We start from the raw sequence: 25,351 nt of genomic DNA, 5'->3' as shown, positions 1-25,351 counted from the left end.
GTGAGTCTATGTCTGTATGGCTGTGTGCATACATGTGTATGTATGTATATATGTGTGTCTGCATGTGTTTCTGCGTATATATCTGTGTGCAAATGTATTTCTATTGTGCACATGTCTGTTTGCTTAATCCTCTAGGAATCTCTGTGTGTCCATAGGTCTATGTGTGCATTGTATCAGTATGTGTGCATGAGTGCTTCTCTACAAATATGCATGTGTCTCCGTATGTGTCTCAGTGTGTATACACTTGTCTATGTATCTTCTATACACTTGTCTGTCCGTGTATGTATATTCTGTGTGTCTCTGTATGTATGTATATGCGTGTAATTGTGTGTCTATATATATTCATGTCTGTGTATCTCTATGTGTGCCTGTATTTATGTCTCTGTGTTTCTGTGTCTGCATGTGTCTATTGGTGTGGTCTGTGAATATGAATGTGTGTGTGTTTCTATTTCAGAGTATATGTCTTTATGCGTCTGTGTTGCACATGTGTCTGTGTGCGCATGTGTGATTATGTCGGTCTACTTATATCTGTGTTTATCTGTATATGTATGTGTGTATATGTGGATATCTGCATGTGTCTGCATATATATCTGTGTATATATCTGTGTCCATGTGCATATTTCTGTATTCTAGGCATCCCATTGCTCACCGATTTGCTTGAGTGGGCATCAGTAACGTGTCCATTGTGAGACTTGTTGTTACTGTGTTTGGCATATCGAATACACCACAGGGAGCTTGCCAGGCTCTGCCATGCGGGTGAGAGGTGAGATATTCTCGGTAGCTTGCCAGGCTCTCAGAGAGGGGTGGAGGAATCAAACCTGGGTCAGTCACGTGTAAGGCGAATGCCCCACTGCTATGCTATCGTGCACACCTGTATTTGTGTGTATATGTCTCTGTGTCTCTACACATGTATCGGTGTATATGATGTGTATGTGTGTTCATGTCTGTCTGTGTTAATGGTGTCTGTGTATTCATTGGCTTGTGTCTGTGCACACTGGTATGTGTATGTGTGTACATTTCTGTTTGTCTCTATGTATGTCAGTTGTCTCTGAGTATATGTATCTGTGCATGTGTGTGTGTGAATATGTCTGTTTGTATATATGTCCATGTGTGTTTGATTGTGCTTGTCTATGAATATATATGTGTGTCTCTGGCTGTGTATGTTTCTCTGTGCGCATGTGTGTAAGTCTGTGTGTGCATATCAGTGTGTCTCTGTACATGTTTGTGTGTCTTTGTATGGGTTCCATCTGTGCATACTTGTTTGCATGTGTCTGTGTATTTGTGTCTATGTATATGTCTGTTTATGTGTTTTTCTTATGTGTCTGCATTACACGTGTGTATATATTGTATGTAGATACGTGTGTGTCTGGTCTGTATATATGTATTTCTCTGCGTATGTTTGTGGCTGTGCTTGCATGTTTGTGCATTTGTGTGGGCATGAATATGTGTCTCTGTGTGTTTCTATGTATATGAATGTGTGCACATCTGTGTCTGTCTGTGTGTCTGTGTTTTTGTTAAACATGTGTGTTTCTGTGTATATGTCTGTGCATGTGGGGATGTGTGTTTGTGTCTGACTGGTTGTGTGTGTCTGTCTCTGCGTGTGCACGTGTGTCTATATGTCTGTGTCTATGTCTGTGTATATCTGTGTCAGTGTGTATCTGTAAGTTGTGTTTGTGTATATGCGTGTGCTGTGTGTCTGTGTGTCTGTGTATATATGTCTGTGTACATCTGTATATCCACGTTTGTGTGTCTGAGTCTGTGTATTTGTCTGTTGTATGTTTGTGTTTAAATTTGTAAATGTATGCTTCTTTGTTTACATTTGTGTGCCTATGTGTGCCTGTGTGTTTGTGCATTTGTCTAGTGTGTTTCTGTGTGTATGTATTTGTGTATAAGGCTGAATGTACATTTGTGTGTCTGTGTAAAAGTCTATGTGCACATTTCTGTTTCTGTGCGTTTGTCTGTGTATGTCTGTGTGTCTGACTATCTGTGTCTACAGGTGCATTAGTCTGTGTACATGTCTGTGTCTACATGTGTCTGTGTATGTGCATATGTCTCAGTGTACATCTTTCTATTTGTGTGTGCATGTGGGTGTATGTCTCTTTGTGTACATGTGCCTATATGTCTAAGTCTGTGTATTATGCACATGTGTTCACACTTGAGTGTCGGCATGAGCATGTATTTGCGCCTGTGTGAATGTCTTTGTTGTCTGCATGTCAGAATATGTCTGTGTCTCATTCTCTGCATGTATGTGTACATCCCTGTCCCTCTGTGTGGGTCTGTGTATATATATATTTGTGACAGTGTGTATGTGTATGTGTTTTTATGTATCTGTGCATACGCTTAATGCGCATGTCTGTGTATACTTCTGTGTTTCTGTATGTATGTGTGAATGTGTGTATGTCTATCTCCGAGTGTGTATCTGTATGACTGTCCATGAGCGTGTGTCTATGGATATATCTGTGTGTCTCTGTGTCTATGTATATATCTGTGTGTCTTTATGTGTCTAGGTGTCTGTGTCAGTGTGTGCACATGTGTCTGCATATATCTGTTGTGTGTGCATGTGTCTGTATGTTTGTTTGTATATGTGCATTTCTGTGTACATGTGTGTGACTCTGTGTATGGATCAGTTGTGTGTCTATGTTAGCATATGCATGTCTCTGTATATGTCTTTGTGTCTCTGTGTACATGTGGGTATGTATATGTCTCTATGTGTCTGTGTATATGACTGTATATATGTATACTGCCTTTTTCTGACTCTGTGTCTATGTGCATATTAGTGTGCCTCAGTGTGTCTGTATATGTCTGTGAGTCTGAGTCTGTGTTTATGTGAATTTTCTATGTGTACATGTGTCTATGTCTGTGTATACATCTATGTGTTTCTATGTGATGTGTCTGTTGTGTCTATACATCTATCTTTCTTTGTATGTCTATGTATATGTCTGTTGTCTGTGTGTGCAGGTATAAGTCTGTATATAGGTGTGTTGTGTCTGTGTGTGCATGTTTGTGTCTATGTATATGTATGTTTGTGACTGTGCAAAAATTGAGGTGTGTCTGTGTAAGATAGCATGTTTATCTCTGTGTTTCTTGGTGTCTATGTCTGTATTTCTGTGTGGATGTGGATGTGTATATGTCTGAATATCTGCCTATATGTCTGTGTGTCTGTATGTGTGCATTTGTGTCTATGTATATTTGACTGTATGTTTCTATGTATATATCTGTATGTTGGCATAAGTGTGTCTATGTGTGTATTTGCATGTTTGTGTATATGTGTTTATATGTGTGCACATGTGCATGTCTGTGGATGTATGTCCATATGTGAGTATCTGAGTGTACTCTATATCTGTGTGTCGTGTTTGGGCACATGTGTGTCTGTATATCTGTGTTTCTATGTATATGTCCGTGTTTATGTGCATGCGCATGTGTGTTCATGTATGTCTATTTATACATGTGTGTATTTGTATAGGTCTATGTGTTCATGTATCTGTGTGCACATGTATGAATATTTCTGTGTCTGTGTATATGTCTCTGTTGTATGTGTTTGTGCACATGTATGTGTGTGTTTATCTGTGTCTGTGTGTGGATATGTGTTTCTGTGTGTTTGCCCGGGTATATGTCAATTGTGTGTCTGAATCTGTGTGTGCATGTCTATTGTCTCTGTGTACATGTGACATGTACATGTTTATGTTCTTGTGTTTGTGTGTGCACTGGGTGTATGTCTTGTATATGTCTGTGTGTTATGTGCATGTATGTGTCTATATGTCACTATGTGTCTCTGTGTCTGTGTGAACGTGTAAGTCTGTGTACATGTCTGTGTGTGAATCTGTATGTGAATGTGTGTTTATGCATTTGTCTATGTCTGTGTGTCTCAGTGTATATGTGTGTATCACTGTGTGCATCTGTGTCTTTATATGTCTGTGTGTGCCTTTCTACATGCATTTGCATTGACGTTTATGTACCCCTGTATATGTTGCGTATCTCTGTGTGTGCATATGGGTGTGTGTGAATTTGTCTGTGGGTCTGTGTCTGTCTATATGTCTGTTGATGTCTTTCTATATCAGTGTGTTCAAGTGTCTGTGCACAAAAGTGCCTATATATATGTCCATGTGTGTCTGTGCATGTGTATCTTTGTGTGTATATATATCTGTATTTGCACATGTGTGTCTGTGTGCATGCTTTTGTGTCTATCTCTATGTCTCTGTGGTTGTGTATGCCTGTGTGTGCATGTGTATAAGTCTGTTGACTGTGTGTGTTTGTCTGTGTATATGTCTACTTGTTTGTGTGTGCTTGTATGTATATGTTGGTGTGGGTCTCTCTGTGTGCATGTGTGTCTGTATCTGTGGGTTTCTATGTGTCTTTTTTATGTCTGTATATCTCCATTCATGTCTATGTGTTTGTGTTCATTTAGCTGTGTGCCTATACATATATATGTTTATGTGTGGCTCAGTGGGCGTGCATGTGTATGCATCTGTGTGATTGTGAAGGTGTGTCGTCTATGTGTTTCTATGTGTTTCTCTGCGTATGTCTATGTGTCTCTGTCATTGTGTTTGTGTGTCTCACCTACATATCAGTCTCTGTCTTTTTACATGCCTGCATGTGTGCATGTGTGTCTGTGTATACATCTGTGTATGCATGTCAGTGTGTGTTTCTATCTATGTTTGTGTGTGCTGTCTGTCATTTCTGTGTGTGCATGTGTGTCTGTATGGGTGCATGCGTGTCTGTGTATGCACATCAGTGTGAATCTGTGTACATGTGTCTTTGTGTACATAGTCTGTACTGTGTGTACATGGGGTATCTGTGTATATGTGTGCATGTGGGAATCTGTGTATATGTCTGTGTGCTTGCATGTATGCACCTGTGTACATGTGTGTTTCTGCATATCTGCATAGGTCTGTGTGTGCACATCAGTGTATGTCTATGTATATGTCTATGTGTGTCTATTTTGTGTGCATATGTATGATTTGGGTATATATGTGTGGCCTTGTATATGTGGGTCTATATATTCATCTGTATATCTATGCGTGCCAGTGGATGTGTGTGCATCTGTGTGTTTCAATGTCTGCATGTGTCTGTGTATTCATTGTATTCATTTCCTGTGTCTGTATGTGTATATGCCTGCGTGTGCACTTTTGTGAGTCTGTGTATATGTCTGAGTCTCTGTATATCTGTCTGAGTGCACATGTTCGTGTCTACGTATATGTATATTTGTGTGTCTATACAATTCTCTATCTCTGTCTATATGTCACTGTGGGTCTCTATATGTGTATGTAAATATCTGTGTGTATGAATTCTGTATGTTTCTGTAGATATAACTGCAACTGTGTCTATGCACATATTGTATCTATGTCTGTGTATGTATGTATATATGTCCCTGTGTGTCTGTGTATATGTCTCCGTCTGTACATGTGTATGTATCTGTGTGTGCATCTGCATGCCGATGTGTGCCTGTGTATATGTCTGTTTCTGTGTGCCTGTGTTGTCTGTCCATAAGTCTGTGGGCCTGTGTATATCTGTAATTCTGTGTGTGTCTGTATATATGTTTGTGTCTATGTCTATGTGTCTCTGTTTATCTGCGAGTGTACATCTGTACATATATGTCTATGTATGTCTCTGTGTGACTTTGTGTGCATGTGTGTTCTGTGTCTGCATAATGTAGGTATGGGTCTGTGTAAATGTCTGTCTGCACATGTGTGTATATGCATGTGCGTCTATGTATATATCTGTATTCGTGCATATGACTGTGTCTATTTAAGTGTGTGTCTCTGTCTCTATGTCTGTTTTGTATCTATGTGAGTTCATGTGGGTCTGTGTCTGTGTTTATGGTTGTGTGAGTTCTGGCTGCATGTGTCTATATGTGTCCATATGTCTTTCTGTGTATATGTATATGTCTGTGTATATGTATATGCATATGTATCTCTGTATCCACTGGTTGTGTAACTGCGTGTATCTGTGGATATCACACTATGTGTCTTTGCATATGTCTGTGTGTGCATCTGTGTGTCTGCATTTAGGTGTGTGTCTCCATCGTGGGAGTGTCTGCATATATGTCTGTTAGTGTGTACTTGTCTATATGTCTTTGTGTGTATATATCTGTCTTCATTTTTCTTTGCACATATTGTGTCTGTGTGAATGTGTGCACGTGTGCACACGTCTGTCTTTACATTTGTATGTCTGTGTAAGCATGTGTGTCTATGTGTGTCTACATGTATCTGTGTGTATATGTCTGTGTGTGCAATTTTCGGTGTCTATGTACACATCTGTGTGCCTGAGGGTGAGCACGTGTGTGCATCTGTATGTCTATGCATCTCTGTGTGTTTTTGTGCATTTGTGTGTTTCTGTGTATGTATACGTATGTATGTATAATTGTGTGTTTCCATATATTGTATACACATCAGTGAATATATGTGTGTAGGCGTTCCTATGTTTATGTCTGTGTTTATGTATCTGCATTTGTGTGCCTGTGTATATGAATGCTTGTGCATGTGTATGTCTATGTAATATCTGTGTGTGTCTCTGAGTCTGAGTATATGCCTTGTGCCTGTGTGGCACAAATGTTTTCGATGTCTGTGTGTCTCTGTATCTGTGATTGTTTCTGTGTGTGTGTGTTTATGTCTGTGGCTATCTGTACGAATATACTTACATTTGTGTGTATCTGTGTCTGGGTATATATCTGTGTATATTTATCTGAATCTGATCTGCGTCTGTGTTTGTGTGTCTGTAATCTATGCATACATCTGTGCGTCTCTCTGTGTATGTGTATGCGTTCTCTGTGTGTCTGTTTGTGTGCATCTCTGTTTATGTGTATGTCTGTGTGTGCTTATGTGTGTACTGTGTGTCTATGTATATGCCGGTATGTCTGTGTATATGCCAGTGTCTGTGTCATTGTGTCTGTATCTATGTGTATATATATATATATGTCTGTGTGAGTCTGTGTATCTGTGAGTGTAGTGGGTTGCCTGTGTATATATATACCTGTGTGTCTGTGTGTCTGCCTATATGTCTGTATATCTTTATAGATTTCTGCGTGTGTCTATGTCTTTTGTGTCTGTGTCTGTGTGCATGAGTATGTCACTGTATATCTCTTTGAGTCTGCATAAAACCGTGTGTGTCTATTCGTGAGCCTGTGCAAGTATTTCAGTGTGTCTGTGCATGTGTGTGACCCTGTGTATATGTCTATTTATGTGCTTATGTATGTCTGTTGTCTTAGTTCACATGTGCATCATTATATGTCTGTATATGTCTATGTATGCATGTCTGGGTGTCTATGTCTATATATGTGTGCAACTATGTGCGTCTGTGTATAACGTTTGTCTGTGTGAGTGCATGTGTTTGTGTCTGCGAATATGTCTGTGTCCATGTGTGTTTATGTGTGTGCAACTACGTATATGTTTGTGTGGCCCTGTGTGTTCATGGGTGTGTTGGTATAAGTCTGTACATAATTGTATATCTATATGTGTCTCTATGTAAGTGTCTGTGTATATGGGTATCTGTCTTTGTGTTTATGTCTGGGAGTGTAAGTTGGTTTGTCTGAGTATATCTATGCATGTATCTCTGTATCTCTCTGTATATGTATATATCTGTGTGTCTGTATGTGATGTGCTTGTGTCTGGGTATATGTCTATGTGTATGTATGCATGTCAGTCTGTATATGCTTCTGTGTTCTGTGTGTGCATATAGGTATGTTTGTGTTTATGTGTCAGAGTCTCTGTGTCCCTGTGTTCCATATTTGTGCGTCTGTGCATATGTATTTGGGTGTATCTGTGTTTACATGTGGGTATGTGTCTGTATGTGAGTCTATTTCATGTTTACATGTCCATATGTGTGTCTGTACATACGTAGGTGGATATGTCTCTGTGTGTACATTGGGTTTGTACCTGTGTATGATCTGTGTCTGTGTGTACATGACTATGTGTCTCTTGTGTGTATGGGTATATGTCTGTGCTTGTGTATTCATGTGTATGTCTGTGTGTGCATGTGTATCTATGTGTGTGCATGTCTTTGAATGCATATTGTGTGCATGTCTCTGTGTAGCTCTGTTGTGCATGTCTGTGTGTAGCTCTGTTGTGCGTGTCTGTCTCTGTGGGTGTGGATGTCTGTGTGTCTCTATGGATGCGTATGTCTGTGTCTGTGTATATATATATATATATATATATGTGTCTCTGTGTATGTCTGTGTGTGAGAAGAGGGTGAGCAAGTCTGTAAATCTCTACAGAGTCCCCAGAACGGGGCAGAGGTGGGTGTGGTCAGTGTGCTCCAGTCAGAGATGCAAATGGACGGAGGTCAGGGACACTGTCCCCAGCTTACCAGCAGCACAGACACGGTGCCAGGCCTCGGTCTCACCACACACGTGTGTTCCAGGGCCGCTGTGGGCTCCTCTGGACAATGACGGCATGACCTTCATCACTGCTGCTCAGCAAACGCTGAATCCTACATGCAAAGGGCAAGGCCTAAGAGGCTGCACCCCTTCCACCCTGTATGGGCTACAGTGAGTCTGTGTATATATCTGTACTTTGTCTTTGTGTGTGCATGTGGGTATGTGTTTGTGTATGTCTCTCTGTGTGTACAAGAGTGTGTATGTCTTTGTCTCTCTGTGTGAGTATCTGTGTCTGTGTGTACATGTGTGTGTCTGTGCATGTTTGTGTGTGTTCATGCAGTGTCTTTATAGGTCTGTCTGTATATATGTGTCTATGTGATCATGTCTATGTCTATATCTACATGTCTGTGTGTCTCTTGTATATGTATGTGTCTATGTGCATGTGTTGTCTGTGAATATGTCTGTTATTTTGTATATGTCTATCTATATGTCTGTGCATATGTGTGCATTGTCTATGTGGGCAGTTTCTGTCTCTGTATGAGTATGTATCTGTGTATGAATGTCTGTGTGTATGTCTGTGTGTATGTGCATGTGTCTGTGTGTCCAGGTAAATATATGTGTCTTTCTGTTCATTTGTATATGTCTGTATGTCTTCATGTGTATGTCTGTGTAACTGTTGGGGTGTGTGTGTGTTTCTATTTTTAGCTGTGTGTCTGTATGTCAGTGTAGATGTCTGTGTCTGTGTATATTTGTGTGTCAGTCTGTGTGTATACATGCCTGACGTTCGCACGTGTGTGTGTGCATGTAGGTGTGCTGTGTATGTGTCTGTTCCTCTGTAAATGTGTGTCTGTGTATATGTCTGTGTGTCTGTAATACATCTATGTCTTATGTTTACATTATGTATGTCTACATATATCTGTACCTCTGTATGTGTGCAAGTGTCTCTGAGTCTGTGTATTTGTTGTATATGTGTGTCTATATTTGTAAATGTATGTTTCTATGTTTACATTTGTGTGTCTGTCCATATGGGTGTTTTGTTTTTTTTTTCCATATGGGTCTTTGAGCATTTGTTTTGTGTGTCTGTGAATATGTGTGTATCCGTGGATAAGTCTCTGTGTGTGCATTTGCGTGTCTCTGTATAAGTCTTTGTGCATATCTGTGTCTGTATATGTCTCTGTGTGCACATTTGTGTTTCTGTGCATTTTTCTGTGTGTGTCTCTATGTATTCCTATCTTCGTGTGTACATGTGTTAGGCTATGTACATGTCAGTGTATCTACATGTGTCTGTGTGTGCATGTCTCTATACATCTTTGCATTTGTGTATGTGCAAGTGGGTATGTGTGTATGTGTGTATTTCTGCCTCTTTGTGTGCATGTGTTTGTGTACATCTGTGTCTATAAGTCTATGTCTGTATACGTCTGTATATGTGTGCTCACAAGTGTGTGGCTGCGTGAGCATGCATATATCTGTATCAATGTCTTTGTTGTCTGTGTGTCTGTATATGTCTGCGTCTCATTCTCTATGTGTATATGTCTTTCTATGTGTACATGCTGTGTCTCTCTATGTCTGTGTGGGTCTTTGTATCTCTCCATGTCTGTATGGGTGTGTGTATTTCTCTGTATATGTCTCTGTGAGACAGTGTTTGTCAATGTGTATGTCTATGTATACTTGTGTGAGTGTTCATGTGTCTGTGTTTACTTGTATGTGTTTCTGTATGTCTGTGTGTACACATGGATGTACATCTGTGTCTATGTGTCTATGTCCTTATATCTCTGGGTGTGCATTTGTATGATCGACTACACGTATTTGTCTATGGATATATTTGTATATCTCTGTGTGTATACATACATGTCTGTGTGTGTCTAGCTGTGTCTGTGTCAGTGTGTGGACATGTGTCTGTGTATATGTCTGTTTATCTGTTTCTGTGTATACATAACTGTGTGTGCTTGTGTGTCTGTGTACATATCTTTGTGTGCACACATAAGTATGTTTGTGTATGTGTGCATGGGCATCTTTGTGTACATGTGTGTCTCTGTACGTCTGTGTATAGATCAGCTGTGCCTATATCTCTGTTAGCATATGTGTATCTCTGTATATGTCTGCATGTATCTGTGTATATATGTGCGTTTCTGTGTACATGTGTCAATTCATCTGTTTTTGCAAATCTGTGTGTGCATGTGCGTGTGTACCTAGTTATATATGTATCTGTGTATGCAGGTGAGCAGGTGTAAGTATGTGTACATCGGTGTTGTGTGTGCGTGCGTGAGGGTGTCTGTGTGTATATGTCTGTACCTATGTGTGCGTATGTTTGGTGTATCCATATGTGTGTGACTGCATACATTGGGATGTGCCCATGTATGACAGTTGTATGTTTGTTTCTTTGTGTGTCTATGTCTGTGTTTCTGTGTGTGTGTATATATGTGTCTATTTGATTGTATCTGTGTTTCTACATATATATCTGTGTATCTTATGCTGCCGTAAGTGTCTGTGTCTATATGTGTATTTGCATGTGGGTGTATGTATGCGGATGTCTGTATATCCACCTGTAAGTGTCTGACTGCACTACTTTTGTCTGTGTGTCATGTGTTTGGGAGCATGTGTGTGTATATGTCTGTGTGTTCCTATGTATATATCTGTGTGTGCATGTATATCCATATATGCATCTGTGTGAGTTTGTACATGTCTGTGTTCATTTATCTGTGCGCACATATCTGAGTATTTGTGTCTCTGTATATGTCTGTCAGTCTGTGCGTCTTTATTCGTGTCTGTGTGGATATGTGTGTCTGTGTATATGTCTTTGTGTATCCGCACTTGCATTGGGTGTGTCTGTGCATATGTACGTGTGTGCCTTGTGTGTCTATGTCTGTCTGTATGTGTCTACATGTCTGTGTGTCAGCATGTATGCATCTGCATGTCTGTGTATAATCGTGTGTGGGTATGTGTCTATATGGCTGTGTGTATACATGTGTATCTGTACATGTCTTTAGGTGAGTTTGGGTGTCTGTGTATGGCTGTGTATATGTTTGTGTCCCAGTGTCTGTGCATGTATGTCTCTATGGGTATATATATATCGCTGTGTATCTGTGCATATGTCTGTGTATATCTTTGTATGTCTGTGTGGCTATGTCACTGTCTACGCAAATGTGTGTCTGTGTATATGTATGTATGACTGTCTCTGTGTGTCTATTTGTGTCTGCCACTCAGTGTGTGAAAATAGGTTTATATTTGTACGTGTTTCTGTGTCTGTTTATGTGTGTGCTATGCCTGTGCTCATGTGTGCAGATGTATGTTTATGGGTGTGCGTGTATGTATGTGTGTCTGTCTATATGTCTGTGTGTCTCTCTGTCTACATGTGTGTGAGTGACTATGTGTGCGTGTATGTGTGTTTATCTGTGTATATGTCTGTGAGTCAGTTTCTGTCTATGCATATGCCTGTGTGTTTACGTGTGTATTTATCTCTGTGTGCCGGTGTATGTCTGTGCATATGTCTATGTATGCAGGTGCACTTGTACATTTCTGTGTGTGTCTGATTCTGTGTGTCTAATCAGTTCTGTGTGCATGTGTGTGTTTGTATATATCTGTGAGCATGTATGTGTGTTTCTGTGAACGTGTTTCTGTTTCTGTATATATCTGTGTAAATGTGGGTGTGTGTCTGTGTATATGTCTATGTCTGACTGTGTAAGCACGTGTGTTGATCTATATGTTTGATCTATGTGACTATAGGTCTGTGTGTTCACATGTGTATATGACTGCCTGTGCACGTGCACTGGTGGGCATCAATTTATGTGTCTGTGTATCTGTGTGTATCTGTGTATTCTTCTGTGTATCTGAGTATGTTTGTGTCTATATCTGTGTGTACGTGATTATTTCCATATGTGTGGGCATGCATCTGCGTGTCTGTATATATCTCTGTGTGCACTGTTGTTGTGTTTCCCTCTGTGAGTGTGTACCTGTGTTTCTGAATAAATGTCTATTGTGTGTCTAAGTCTGTGTGCATGTCTAATGTCTGTGTGTACATGTGACTTGTGTGTCTGTATATATGTCTTGTGTTTTTGTGTGCATTGGGTGCATGTCTTGGCACATGTCTGCGTGTCTTTGAGTGTGCATGTGTGTGGTGTTTGTGTATATGTCTATGTATATCTGTGTGTGTCTTGTGTGCATGTGTCTGTGTCTGTGTGTCTATGTGTGTGACTGTGTATGTCTGTGTGTGAATCTGTATGTACATGTGAGTATGGGTCTGTGTACTTGTCTGTGGTTGGGTGCCTCAGTGTATAGGTGTGTATCTGTGCATTTGTGTCTATATATGTTTGTGTGTGTCTTTGTACATCTATTTGTGTTTAGGTATATGATCATGTGTGTTTATGTATATGCCTTGTGTCTTTTTATATGGCTATGTATGGTATTTGCGTATATGTCTGTGTGTAACTATATATATGTGTGTATATCTTTTGCATGTGTGCTGTGTATGTCTCTCCGTGTCTTTTTATATGCCTGTGTATGTCCATGTGTATGTCTCTGTATATGTTTGTGTATCTCTGTGTGTGCATATAGGTGTGTGTGTATTTGTATTTGTATCCGTCTATATGTCTGTTTATGTCTCTGTATATATCAGTGTGTTCGTGTGTCTGTGCGCTTAAATGTCTAAGTATATTTCCGTTTGGGTCTGTGCATCTGTGTGTATGTGTATCTTTGTGTCTCGGTCTGTATATATGTCTGTGTGTGCATGTGAGAGTCTTTGTGCATGATTTTGTGTATCTATGTATATGTCCCTGTTGCTATGTATGTCTGTGTGTCTATGTACATATCTGTGGTTTGTGTGTATGCGCCTGTGTATACACACAAACATCTGTGTCTACGTATGTATTTTTATGTTTCTCTGTATCTGTGTGATAGACGTGTGTCTATGTCTGTATGTCTGTGTGTCTGCATATTTCTGTCTGTTCATCTGTGTCTACGTATATATTTTTATGTTTCTCTGTATCTGTGTGATAGATATGTGTCTATGTCTATGTCTGTGTGTCTGCATATTTCTGTGTCTGTGTGCACATTTGTGTAAGTCTCTGTATATGTGTGTTGTGTCTGTGTGAGTGCATGTTGGAATATAGCTGTATGTATGTGTCTGTGTGAATCTGTGAGTCTGTGTATGCATATATTTGTTTCTGTATATGTCTGTGTGTACCTCTGTGTGCGTGTATTTCTATATATACATGTCTGTGTGGCTTGTGTTTATGTCTGTGTCTGTAGGTTTGTGTGTCTGTTTATGCCTCTATGTGCATGTGTGTTCATTATGTTTCTGTAATGTTTTTCATTATATGTGAGCATGTGTTCTGCGTATATATGTCTGTGTATCTCTGTGTGTCTATTGATATGTCTTTGTATTGTGTGTGTCCGTATCTCTGTGTGTGCGTATGTGTGTGTCTGTATATGTTTGTGTGTGTGTCTGTGTGTCTTCATATATATCTGTGTATCTGTATACGTCTGTCTGTTGTGGGCATGTCTGTTTGAAAATCTGTGTTATAATTGTGTTTGTACATGTGAGTGTGTCTGTGTACAAGTCTGTGGACCTGTCTGCATGAGTCTTTGTGTATATGTCTATGTTTGTGTCTGTGTGCTTTTGTGTCTGTGTATATAGCTGTGTATATCGCTACGTGTACATATTTCTGCGTGTCTCTGTGTCTGTCATTGTGTTTGTGTGTCTATATATCTGTGAGTCTCTGTATCTTTTATATGTCTGCGTGTGTGCATGTGTGTCTGTATATACGTCTGTGTATATGGCTCGTGTGTTTGTGTCTGTATGTGTTGTCTGTCATTTCTGTACGTGCAGGTGTGAAAGTGTGTGACTTTGTCTTTGTGTGTGCGCGCAAATGTGTGTCTGTGTTTGTGTGTCTGTATGAGTGCATGTGTGTCTGTGTGCACATGTCGGTGTGAATCTGTGTATATGTGTATCTTTGTCTATGTAGTCTGTGCTGTATATACATGTGCATATCTGTGTATATGTGTGTGCATGTGAGTGTATGTCTCTACATGTGGGTTTCTGTGTACCTGTGTGCTTATGTGTGTGTATAACTGTGTCAATATATGTGTATGTGTTCATATGGGTGTATGTCTGTATGTGTGTGTATTTTATGTGCACGTGTATGATTTGGGTATATGTGTGTGTCCTTGTAAAGGTGTGTCAGTATAATCACAGTCACCTGTGCATCTGTGCATGCCTTTGTATATATGTGTGTACCGGTGTGTTTAAATGTTTTGTGTGTCCACATGTCTGTGTACTTATATGTGTGCCTGTCTATATCTGTGTCTTCATATATGTCTGTGTGCATTTTTCTGTGTGTCTCTATGTTCTGTATGTTATCTGTGTGTCTGTTTCTCTGAGTGGACATGTATTTCTGTATGTCTCTGCGTCTGAGTCTGTGTGTATGTATGACTGTTGTGTGTCTGTTGTGTATGTCTGTGTGTATATCTGTATATGCATGTGGGTTTATATCTGTATATTCGCCTGTGCGTATTTGTATATTTGCCCCTCAGTGTGCACATATCTATGCGTCTCTATTGTGCATGTCTGGGTATATTTCTGTGTATGTTTGTGTGTTCATGTGTCTGTGCCAACATATGTGTCACTGTATATGTTTGTGTCTGTATATTTCCCCGTGTTTGTGTTTGTGTATGACTTATGATTCTCTGTGCCTGTGTGTTTCATGTGTGTTTTCTGTATACATGTCTATAGGCGCATCTGTGTGACTGGGTGTGTTTCTGTCAGTGTGTCTTGTGATTGTGTCTATTCACATATCTGTGTATCTGTTTATGTGTATCTTCATGTACATGTCTGTCTTTATCTGAGTTTGTTGTGCATGTGTCAGTGTATGTGCCAGGGTGTGTTTCTGTGTGTATATTTCTATTTATGTCTGTGTGTGCCAACATGTGAGTCTGTGTGTATCTGTGTTGTCTGTGGATCAACATGTTAGTATGTTTCTGTGTATGTCCGTGTGACTCTCAGTTTGTGTATGTCTGTGTGAATGCTGTGTCTCTGAATATATATGTCCGTGGGCATGTTTGTCTGTATGGACATGTGTATTTTTGTGGACATGTGTGTGTACATGTCTATATCTATGTGCATGTATCTGAATATGTCTGTGTGTGGATTTCTGTGTCTGTGTGTCTCCGTGCTGATGTCTACGTGCCTGTGTCTGTGTATATGTGTGCATATGTCTGTGTGTGTGGTGTATGTCTATTGTCTGTGTATTTGTAAATGTGTGTGTTTACTTGTGTGTATTGTCTGTATATGTCTGTGCTGGTCTTATGTTTGTATTTTGTATCTGTGTATATGTCTATGTTGACTGTGTAGATGTCTATGTGCATGTACCTGTTGTCTTGTATATATCTGTGCTCGCATTTGTGTTTGTCTGTGAAAGTCTACATGTGTACATATTTCTCTTGTGTCTGTGCATGTCTGAATGTCTGGGTTTCTGTGTATATGTGTTGTCTATGTTTGTGTGTCTCTCTGTATATGTTTTGTATCTGTGTATATTGCTATTCATATGTCTATATGTATGCATTTGTGTATGTCTAGGTCTCTGCATGTGTGTATCGTGTGTATCTGTCTGTGTCCGTGTATACTACTATGTGTGTATATGTCTGTGTATGCATTTATGATTATGTCTGTCTGTATTTGTGTATATGCCTGTGTCCGTGTATATTGATGTGTGCATGTGTATACATCTGTGTGTATGCATTTGTGTATGTCTGTGTAAATATATGAATGTGTATCTGTGTATATGTCTGTGTGTCTATACATATTGCTTTATGTGTATGTCTATGTGTATGAATCTATGTCTATGTCTGTGCATCTGTATATATGTCTGTGTCCGTGTATATTGTTGTGTGTATGTGTATATGTCTATGTGTATGCATTTGAGTATGTCTGTGTCAGTGCACGTGTGTATGTGTATGACTGTGTATGTGTCTTTACCTGCGCATGTTGTATACATGTCTTTGTCATTAGTTCTGCATGTGTGTGTACCTCTGTGTGTCTGTATATAGGTGTGTCTGCAAGCATGTGCGTCTACCAATGTATGTCAGTATATATGTATTTGGTTGTGAACATGTGTAGAACTTTATTTGCATATATGTCTATGTATGCATGGGTCCTAAGTGTCTATAAATATGTCTCTGTGTATTTGTCTCTGTATATTTGCATGTGTGCAGGTCTGTGTATATGTCTATATGTGTATCTATATCTATGTGTGTATATGTGTATGTTGTGTTTCTGGATATCTGTATATACATACATCTGTGTGTCTGTGAATATATTTTGTGTCTCTGTGCGCATGTGTGTCTGTGAGTGACTGCGCATGTCTGTATGTGACTGTATATGTCTATGTGTGTGCATGTGTGTTCTATTTGTATATCTGGGTATCTGTGTATGTCTGTGTGAGCATGTGCTTGTGTCTGCGTATGTGTGCATTGGCATGTATTTGTGTCTGTATATGTCTGTGTATATATGTGTGAGCAGATGTGTCAGTGTACATGTCAGTCTCTGTATGTGTATGGGTGTTTGTGTGCCTGTGTGTGACTTCGTATTTTAATGTGGGTGTGCATGTGTGTGTCTATGAGGTGTGCATATATTTCTATATGTCTGTGTGTGTCTGTGTGTATGCTTGTATGTCTCTCTGGTGATATATTTGTATATGTCTTATATGTGTGTACATGTGTCTATGTCTATGCATTTCTGTGTATATTTGAATGCGTGTGTGCAAATGTGTCTTTACATACTTCTATATGTGCATAGATGTATCTCTTATACGTCTCTGTGTATGTGTGTGTTTCTATGCATGTGCGTTTGTATATATGCCTCTGTGGGGGGGGATGTGTGTGTATGTCTGTGCCTATGTATGATCATGTGTGTCTGTGTATGTTGTGTGTCTGAGGATCTCTGTGTCTGTGTGTGTGCTAACATGTCTGTATGTAACTGTGTCTGTGTCTATGTGTATATCCGAGTGTGTCTACCTTATGTCTATTCGTGTCTGCTCATATGTTGTATGCCTGTGTCTACATTTGTGTGTCTATATGTGATTGTGTCTGCACATCTTATGTACATATTATGTGTCTCTTAGTGTCTATGTATATGTCTGATTGTCGCTGTGTGTCTCTGTATGTCAGTGTGTCTGTATATATGTCTGTGTGTATATATGTCTTTGTGTCTGTGTATATGTATATAGGCCTGTTTGTATGTCTTTGTGTTGCACTGGGTGTGTCCTGTGTATGTCTATTTATGTATCTCTGTGTGTATTTGTGTGTATATGTGTTGTCTGTGTGTGCATGTGTGAGCCTGTCTATGCAACTGTATGTCTTCATGTGCACAGGTAGATCTGAGTATATATCTATCTGTGAATGTATCTGTCTATATCTGCCTGAGTTTGTGTAAATGTCTGTCCGTGCATCTTTCTGTGTACATGTCTGAGTGTCTCTGTGCATAATTTTGTCTGTGTTTCGATGTATATATCTGTGTATCTGTGTATCTTTCTGTGTGCACATGTGTATATATCGTGTGTGTCTCTGTGATAGGGGTTTGTGCACGTTGTCTGTGTATGCAGTCCATGTCTGTATGTATGTGTGTATATGTCCTTTAGTGTCTGTGTGTGCATGTGGGTGACTATGTATGTCTCTGTGTCTCTAAATGTGTATCTCTTTGTATGTTTGCTGTGTCTGTATGTCGTGTGTTCCGGCTATGTGTCTCTGTCTATATGCATGTATACATGTCTATCATGAATGCATGTCTGAGCGTATGTATGTCTATGTATTCATGTGTTTAGTGCATGTGTATGTCTCTGTGTCTCTGTGTATGTGCGCATGCATTGGGTGTCTGTGTATATGTCTGTGTGTGTCTGCCTATATGTCTATGTTTGTGTATGTCTAGGTGTGTGCTTGTGTGTGTGTGCATGTCTCTGTGTGTATCCATATACCTGTGTCTGTGTATATTTCTGTGTGTTTCTCTGTGCTTGTGTGTGAACTGTGTCTCTGTATTTCTGTGTGGGCCTCTGTGCGTATATGTCTGTTTGTCTTTGTGTGCCTTTGTATATGTCTGTGTGTTTCTGTGTGTCTGTCTCCTTTTTGTATATGTCTGTGTTTGTGTCTGTCTATATGTTTTCATATCTGTGTATATATCTGTGTGTCTATTCATGCATCTGTGTGTCTATGCAAATATCTCTGTGTGTCTCTGTGTCTGTGTATGACTTTGTGCTTGTGTCTGTGTATATGTCTGAGTATATCTCTATGTGCATTTGGGTGTGTGTCTCTGTGCATAAGTGTGCGCATGCAAGTTTTCATCAATTTGTGCCCCTATGTTTGTATGTCTGTGTATGTGTGCTTTTGTTTAAATGTCTATATGTATCAGTATGTTTGTGCGTGCATGTGTTAATGCCTGTTTGTGGCTATGTATATGTCTCTAAGTGAATGCATCTGTCTCTGAGTTTATATATATATATATATGTTTGTGTCTCTGTATCTGTGTATATGAATGTGTATGCATGCATGTGTGTCTGTGTATATGTCTATGTGACTGTGTATACTTGTGTCTGTGTATACGTCTTTGTGTATGTATCTTTGTGCATGTGTGTCTTTATGTCTGTGTCTCTATGTATGTCTGTGTCATGTATGCATCAGTGTCAGTGTATGTCTGTTTGATCTTGTAGTACATTGTCTGTAAATACCTCTGTGTGTATGTCTGTGTGAGCATTTGTGTGTCTACCTGTAAGTCTGTATGTTTCTGTGTCTCTATGTACATTTCCGTGTGTCTTTTTTGCTTGTGCACATGTGTACATGTGTATATGTTAATGTGTTTATGCGTTTATACAAATGTGTTTATATGTCTGTGTGCCTTACTCTTTGTTTATATGTGTGTCTCTGTGTGTGCATGTGTCTCTGGGTACATATCTCTGTGCGCCTCTGTATATGGCTCTGTGTATGTCTCTGAGTGTTTCTGTGTATCAACATGTATGTCTGTGTGTGTGTTTGCATGTGGGTGTGTATCTGTATATTTGGGTGTGTCTCTGTGTATATGTCTGCCTCTCTTTGTGTTCAGATTTGTGCATGTGTTGGTATGTGATTATGTATCTTGGTGTATATGTGTGGGCTAGAGTAATAGACCAGCGGTAGGGCATTCGCCTTTCATGAGGCCGACCCGTGTTCGATTCCTCTGCCCCTCTCGGAGAGCCCGGAAATCTACCGAGAATATCGCACCTGCACGGCAGAGCCTGGCAAGCTACCCGTGGCGTATCTGATATGCCAAAAACAGTAACAATAAGTCCTACAATGAGAGATGTTACTGGTGCCCGTTCAAACAAATCGATGAGCAATGGGATGACAGTGACCGTGACAATGTGTATACGTGTATGTCAATGTGTGTATGTTTGTGTATTTTTGTGTGTCTGTTTCTCAGTGTGTAAATATTTGCTGTCTCGTGTACACATGTCTGTATATGGCTGTGTGTATATGTGTCTCTGTACTACTTTTTGTGTATGTATGTTTGTATAAATGTGTCTGTGTACATATATGTCTATGTGTGCATGTTTGTGTGTGTTCATTTGTGTCAGTGTACACATGTGTCTCTGAATGTCTGTGTGTGCATTTGTGTATCTTTGAATATATGTATCTGTGTTTCTTTGTATGTGTGTATAAGTCTGTGTGTGGTATATGTCGGCTATCTATTTGTAAATGTGCATTTGTGTTTACATTTGTGTATTGTCTCCAGATGTCTGTTGTACATGTATTTGTATTTTGTATCTGTGTATATGTCTGTGTTGAGTATGCATATGTCTGTTTATTTGTGTTCATGTGTGTGTCTTGTATATACCTGTGTGTCTCTGAGTGTCCGTGTATATATCTGAGTATGTCTGTGTTCGCATGTGTCTCTGCATATGTGAAAATCTATATGTATGTATATTTCTGTTGTGTCTGTGTGACCATGTTTGCATGTCTCTGCTTCTGTGTATACATGTTTATCTATGTTTGAGTATATGTGTCTCTGTGTATGTCTCTGTGTATATTGCTGTGTGTATGTGTATGTCTATGTGTAAGCATATATGTATGTCTGTGTATCTCTGTGTATATGTCTGTGTGTGTTCATGTGTCTACCTGTGCATGCTGTATATGTCTGTGTCATTGTCTGTGCATATGTGTCTATCTATGTATGTCTAGCCATGCATGTCAGTATATAGTTATTTCATTGTGTGTACATATGTAACTGTGTGTCACTGCATATGTCTGTGACTGTATGTCTGTGTGAGTGCATGTGTGTGTTCCATTTGTATCTGAGTATCTGAGTATGTGTGTATGTCTATGTGAGCATGTACTTGTGTCTGTATATGTGTCTGTGTGCATGAGCACATGTTTGTATATTTCTCAGTATGTATGAGTAGATGTGTGTCTGTATGTATGTGTGTGTACATTGAATTGTGTACTTGTGTCTAACTTTGTGTTTGTGTGTATGCATGTGTGTGTCTATGCATATGTGTATATATATTTCTATGTGTTCCATATATGTCTGTGTGTGCATGTGTTTGTACCTGTGTTTCTGTGGATATGTCTGAGTTTGGGCTAGAGCGATAGAATTGTGGGTAGCGCATTTGCCTTGCACGCAGCTGACCCTGGTTCAATTCCTCTGCCCTCTCAAAGAGTCCGGCAAGCTACCAAGAGAATCCCGCTTGCACGGCAGAGACTGGCAAACTACCCGTGGCATATTCAATATGCTAAAAATAGTAGCAACAAGTCTGACCATGGAAACGTTACTGGTGCCTGCTCGAGCAAATCGATGAGCAACGGATGACAGTGATGACAGTGATGTCTGTGCTTGTATTAGTGTGCATGTGTCTGTGTCTCTGTATTTCCGTGTGTCCATCTCTTGAGGAAAAAAGAGATGTTTCTACCTACCTCTTGAGTCAAGGCAGGAGGAGAGATTCCTTCAGGGGACCCAAAAGGCCCGGGCTCCGTGACAAGGAAACAGCTGCCTCTTTTCTCAACACTCCAGCATGAGTGAGCCTGCAGTCACGGGAGAATGCATGGAGACACTGGCGCACAGACCCCACTGTGAGGAAGGGACACAGCACACAGCTTATAGAGCAGCTCAGAAGACACAGTCAAGTGTATAGCTCGGACCAGGGCCGAGCCGCAGGACAGTGGGGATGGTGTCTCTCTGTTCCACGTGCAACAGACCCAGGTTCGATCCCCGACAACCCCCAGGCTCCCTGCCTCTCCCAGAGTGACTCCTGAGCAGAGCCAACAGTAAGCCCTGACCACTACCATATGTGCACAAAAAAACCCTGAAATATTAATAATATTAAAATGTGCAAATTATTCTTTAAAATCAATGTGCAAGATTGTAAAATGGAGCCTAAATTCAGACTAGTCTCTCTTATTTATATGTCTGTGTGTAAGTGTGTATACACCTCGGTATGTGTTTTTGTATGTCTCTGTGTACATGTGTGCCTGTGTGAGTCTCTTTGTGTGTGCATGTGTGTCTGTGTATATGTCTATGTAAGTGCATGTGTTTGTATCTCTGTATGTGTGCATCAAGAACCCATGTGTATATATCTATTACCTGTATATCCGTGTTGTTACTCTGTTGTAACGGGTGTATGTCTGTGTGTCTGTGTGTCTGTGTCTTCACATATGACTGTGTGTGTATTTGTGTGTGCATTGGGGGTTTGTGTGTATATATTTGCATGTCTGTGTGTTTCTATGTCTATCTGTGTATATATCTGTGTGTGCTTGTGTGTTTGCGCATGTGTGTCTATGTATATGCCTGTATATGTTAGTGTCATTGTGGTTGTTAGTCTATGTATATGTGTAGTGTCTGTAAGTATGTCTGCGTTTTGGGAGTCTATGTGACTATCAGTGTATGTGTCTGTATACATGTGTGTCTGTGTATTTAGTCACTGTATATGTCTGTGTCTGCACATGTGTCTGTAAACATGTACGTGACTGTATATGTCTTGTGTGTGTGCATGTTGTGATTGTGGTAAAAGTTCATGTTGTGACTGTGTTACATATGAATGTGTGTGTATATGTCTGTGTCAGCCTGTATTTTTTGTGTGATTATGTGTATGTCTTGGTATAGGCCTGTATAGAAATGTTTGCATTAGGTGTATTTATGAATGTTGTATGTCTAGGCCTGTGTGTGTCTGTGTATATCTGTGTTCTTGTGTGTGTGCACATGTGTGTGTCTATGTATAGCCTGTGTCTCCATGTATGTATCACTGTGTCCGTCAATGTCAAGAGTGTGTGTCAGTGGTGTGCACATGTGTCTGTGTACACATCTGTGTGTGCAAACATTTCTGTGCACATACGTGCAGCTGTTTATATATCTGTGTGTCTATGTATATGTCTCTGTGTGTGTCCATGTTGTGATTCTGTGTATAAGTCCGTGTTGTGACTGTGTTGTAGGAGAGTGTGTCTGTGTATATGTCTGTGAGTATGTCTAAATCTTTGGGAATGAATATGTATGTCCTGGTATATGTCTGTGTGTATCTGTGTGTGCACTGGATGTGTCTGTTTATATATATTTGTGTGTGTGTTTGTCTATATGTCAGTGTTTCAGTGTAAATGTACATGTGGGTCTGTATATATGTCTGTGTCAAAGTATCTATGTATATATGTGATTTTGCATCTTTGGATATATCTGTGTGAATTTGTGTCATTGTGTTCTGTGAGCATATACATATCTGTATAGTATGCATGTATATGTATATGTGTTTATATGTGAGCATGTGTACATCTCTGTAATGTCTGTATATGTGTACCTCTGCATGTGTCTGTGTGTCTGAGTGCAAGCACGTGTTTATCTTTGTATATGCCTGTGTATCTGTATGTTCATAGGGTGCATCTGTGTGTATATATATATTTGTGCATCATTCTATATGTCTGTCTCTATGTATATCTCTGTCATTGTCTCTGTGTGTTTATGTATGTGCATGCCTTTGTTTCTATATGTGTATCTGTATATATCTTTGTGTTTGTACTGTTTCTGCATGAGTTTGTACTATGTATGTGTTGTATGTTTGTGTATCTGTATATGTCTGTGTAAATATGTCTATGCACATAGGTCTGTGTCTATGAATATGTCTATAAGTGTCTGTGAAATTATGTATGTGTCTTGGTATATATCTTTGCGTATATCTGTGTGCACTGGGTGTGTCTTTGTATATATGTTGTATGTCTATTTGTGTTTGTCTATATATCTGTGTCTGTGTATATATGTGTATATGTCATCTGTGCCATGTATGCACATGTGTGTCCTCTCTGTCTGTGTATATGTCTGTCTATGTGTGTCCATATGTGTGTGTCTTTGTGTCTGTGTATGTCTGGTGTGTCTGTGTGTCTCTGTGTATGCATGTGTGTGTCTATGTATATGCCTGTGTGTGCATATGTCGCTGCACATGTGTATCTGTTTATATGTATCTGAGTCTCTGTGTGTGATTATGTGTCTTTGTATATGCATGTGTGTACCTGCATATTCACTGGGTGTCTGAGTATATTTGTGTGTCTATGTGTGTCCATGTCTTTGTATGTCTGTGTATATGTATACGTCTGTGTCGCTATATCTGCACACATATATAAATATATATGTTTCTACTGTGTATATGTGTCTTTGTGTGCCTTTGTGTCTTTCAGAGTGCGTGCATGTGTGTATGGATGTCTCTGTCTGTGTATATGGCTATTTTTGTCTGTGTGTGCATGTTGTGAGTCCATGCAAAAATCTGTTTTAATGTGTGTCTATATCAGTCTGTTTATCTGTGTGTGATTATGTGTGTTTCTTGGCATATGTCTGTGTGTACCTCGGTGTCCATGTGTCGGTGCATATGTGTACGTCTGTGTTCATGTCTGTTTGTACTCATGTTGTGAGTCTGTGTATAAGACCATGTTGTGATTGTGTTGCATGTGAGTGTGCGTCTATGTATGTCTGTGTGATACTATGTGTGTATATCTGTCAATTCATCATGATGTGTGTATTGGTATTATGGTTACATATCTGTATACAATGGGTGTGCCTGTGTGTATATATTAGTGTGTCTATATATGTGTCTGTATGTCTCTGTATATTTTGTGTATATATCTGTGCATATCCATGTCATTGTCTTTGAACCTATGTATATATGTGTGTCTGTGTCTATGTATATGTGTCCATCTTTGTCTTTGTATCGGTGTTAATGTGCACATGTGTTTCTATGCATCTGTGTGTGCACATATGTTGGTATATACATATGTTGGTGTGCATGTGTATGTGGCAGTCCATGTCTGTGTGTGACTGTGTATATATCTGTGTCTGTGAGCACGCATGCTGTGAGTCTGTGCACAAATCCGTGTTGTAACTGTGTGCCATGGGAGTATGTGTATGTATCTGTGTCCTTGTCTTTGTGTCTCTGTGTTGGTGTGTGCGAGTGTGATTCTGTGCATGTCTGTGTGTGCATGCGTGTGTCTGTATATGTCTGTGTGTGCACATGTGTTGGTGCGCATGTGTATGTGGCTATGTCTCTGTGTGTCTGTGTATATGTTTTTGAGTTTGTGTGTGTTCATGTTGTGAGTCTGTGCATAAGTCCATGCTGTGACTGTGTGGCATGAGAGTGTGTCTGTGTATATGTCTGTCTGAGTCTCCGTGTGTATCTGTGTGTGATTATGTCTTAGTATGCCTGTTTTTCTTTGTGTGCATTAGGTATGTCTGTGAATATGTTTTGTGTGCCTATATGGACTTGTCTATGTGTGGTTCTGTGTATATGTCATTGTGTCTGGGAGTCAATGTGGATATGTATGTCTTTTGTCTGTGTGTATGTCCATGTGTGTCTTTATGTGAATCGGTCTCCGTGAGTCAGTTTGTACTCATGTGTCTGTATATGTGTCCATATGTGCAATTCTGTTTTTCTGTGTATATAACTGTGTATGCATATGTGTCTGTACATGTGTCTGTGTATATGTCTATTTGTGTCTGTACGCATGTTGAGAGTATATATCTCTACATATGTGTATGCGGATGTGTCTGTGCCAGTGAAT

General features: G+C 39.7%; 1 long non-coding RNA gene across 5 annotated transcripts in view; it reads right to left on the bottom strand.

The window, feature by feature from the left end:
- Positions 1-25,351, bottom strand: part of LOC129400124 (uncharacterized) — an 85,059-nt gene that overhangs the window by 19,355 nt on the left and 40,353 nt on the right. For 4 of the 5 annotated variants that reach the window (XR_008627450.1, XR_008627447.1, XR_008627448.1 and 1 more), the window contains one exon: positions 21,239-21,392. This is a non-coding gene — a long non-coding RNA (uncharacterized LOC129400124). Of the gene's footprint in view, positions 1-8,301; positions 8,425-21,238; positions 21,393-25,351 lie in introns of all 5 variants that reach the window. The other variant, XR_008627449.1, reaches the window with a different exon arrangement.

Source organism: Sorex araneus, chromosome X, assembly GCF_027595985.1.
Source record: "Sorex araneus isolate mSorAra2 chromosome X, mSorAra2.pri, whole genome shotgun sequence".
NCBI lineage: Eukaryota > Metazoa > Chordata > Mammalia > Eulipotyphla > Soricidae > Sorex > Sorex araneus.
Note: the sequence above shows the minus strand (reverse complement) of the source record. Positions and strands in the feature narration are given on the sequence as shown.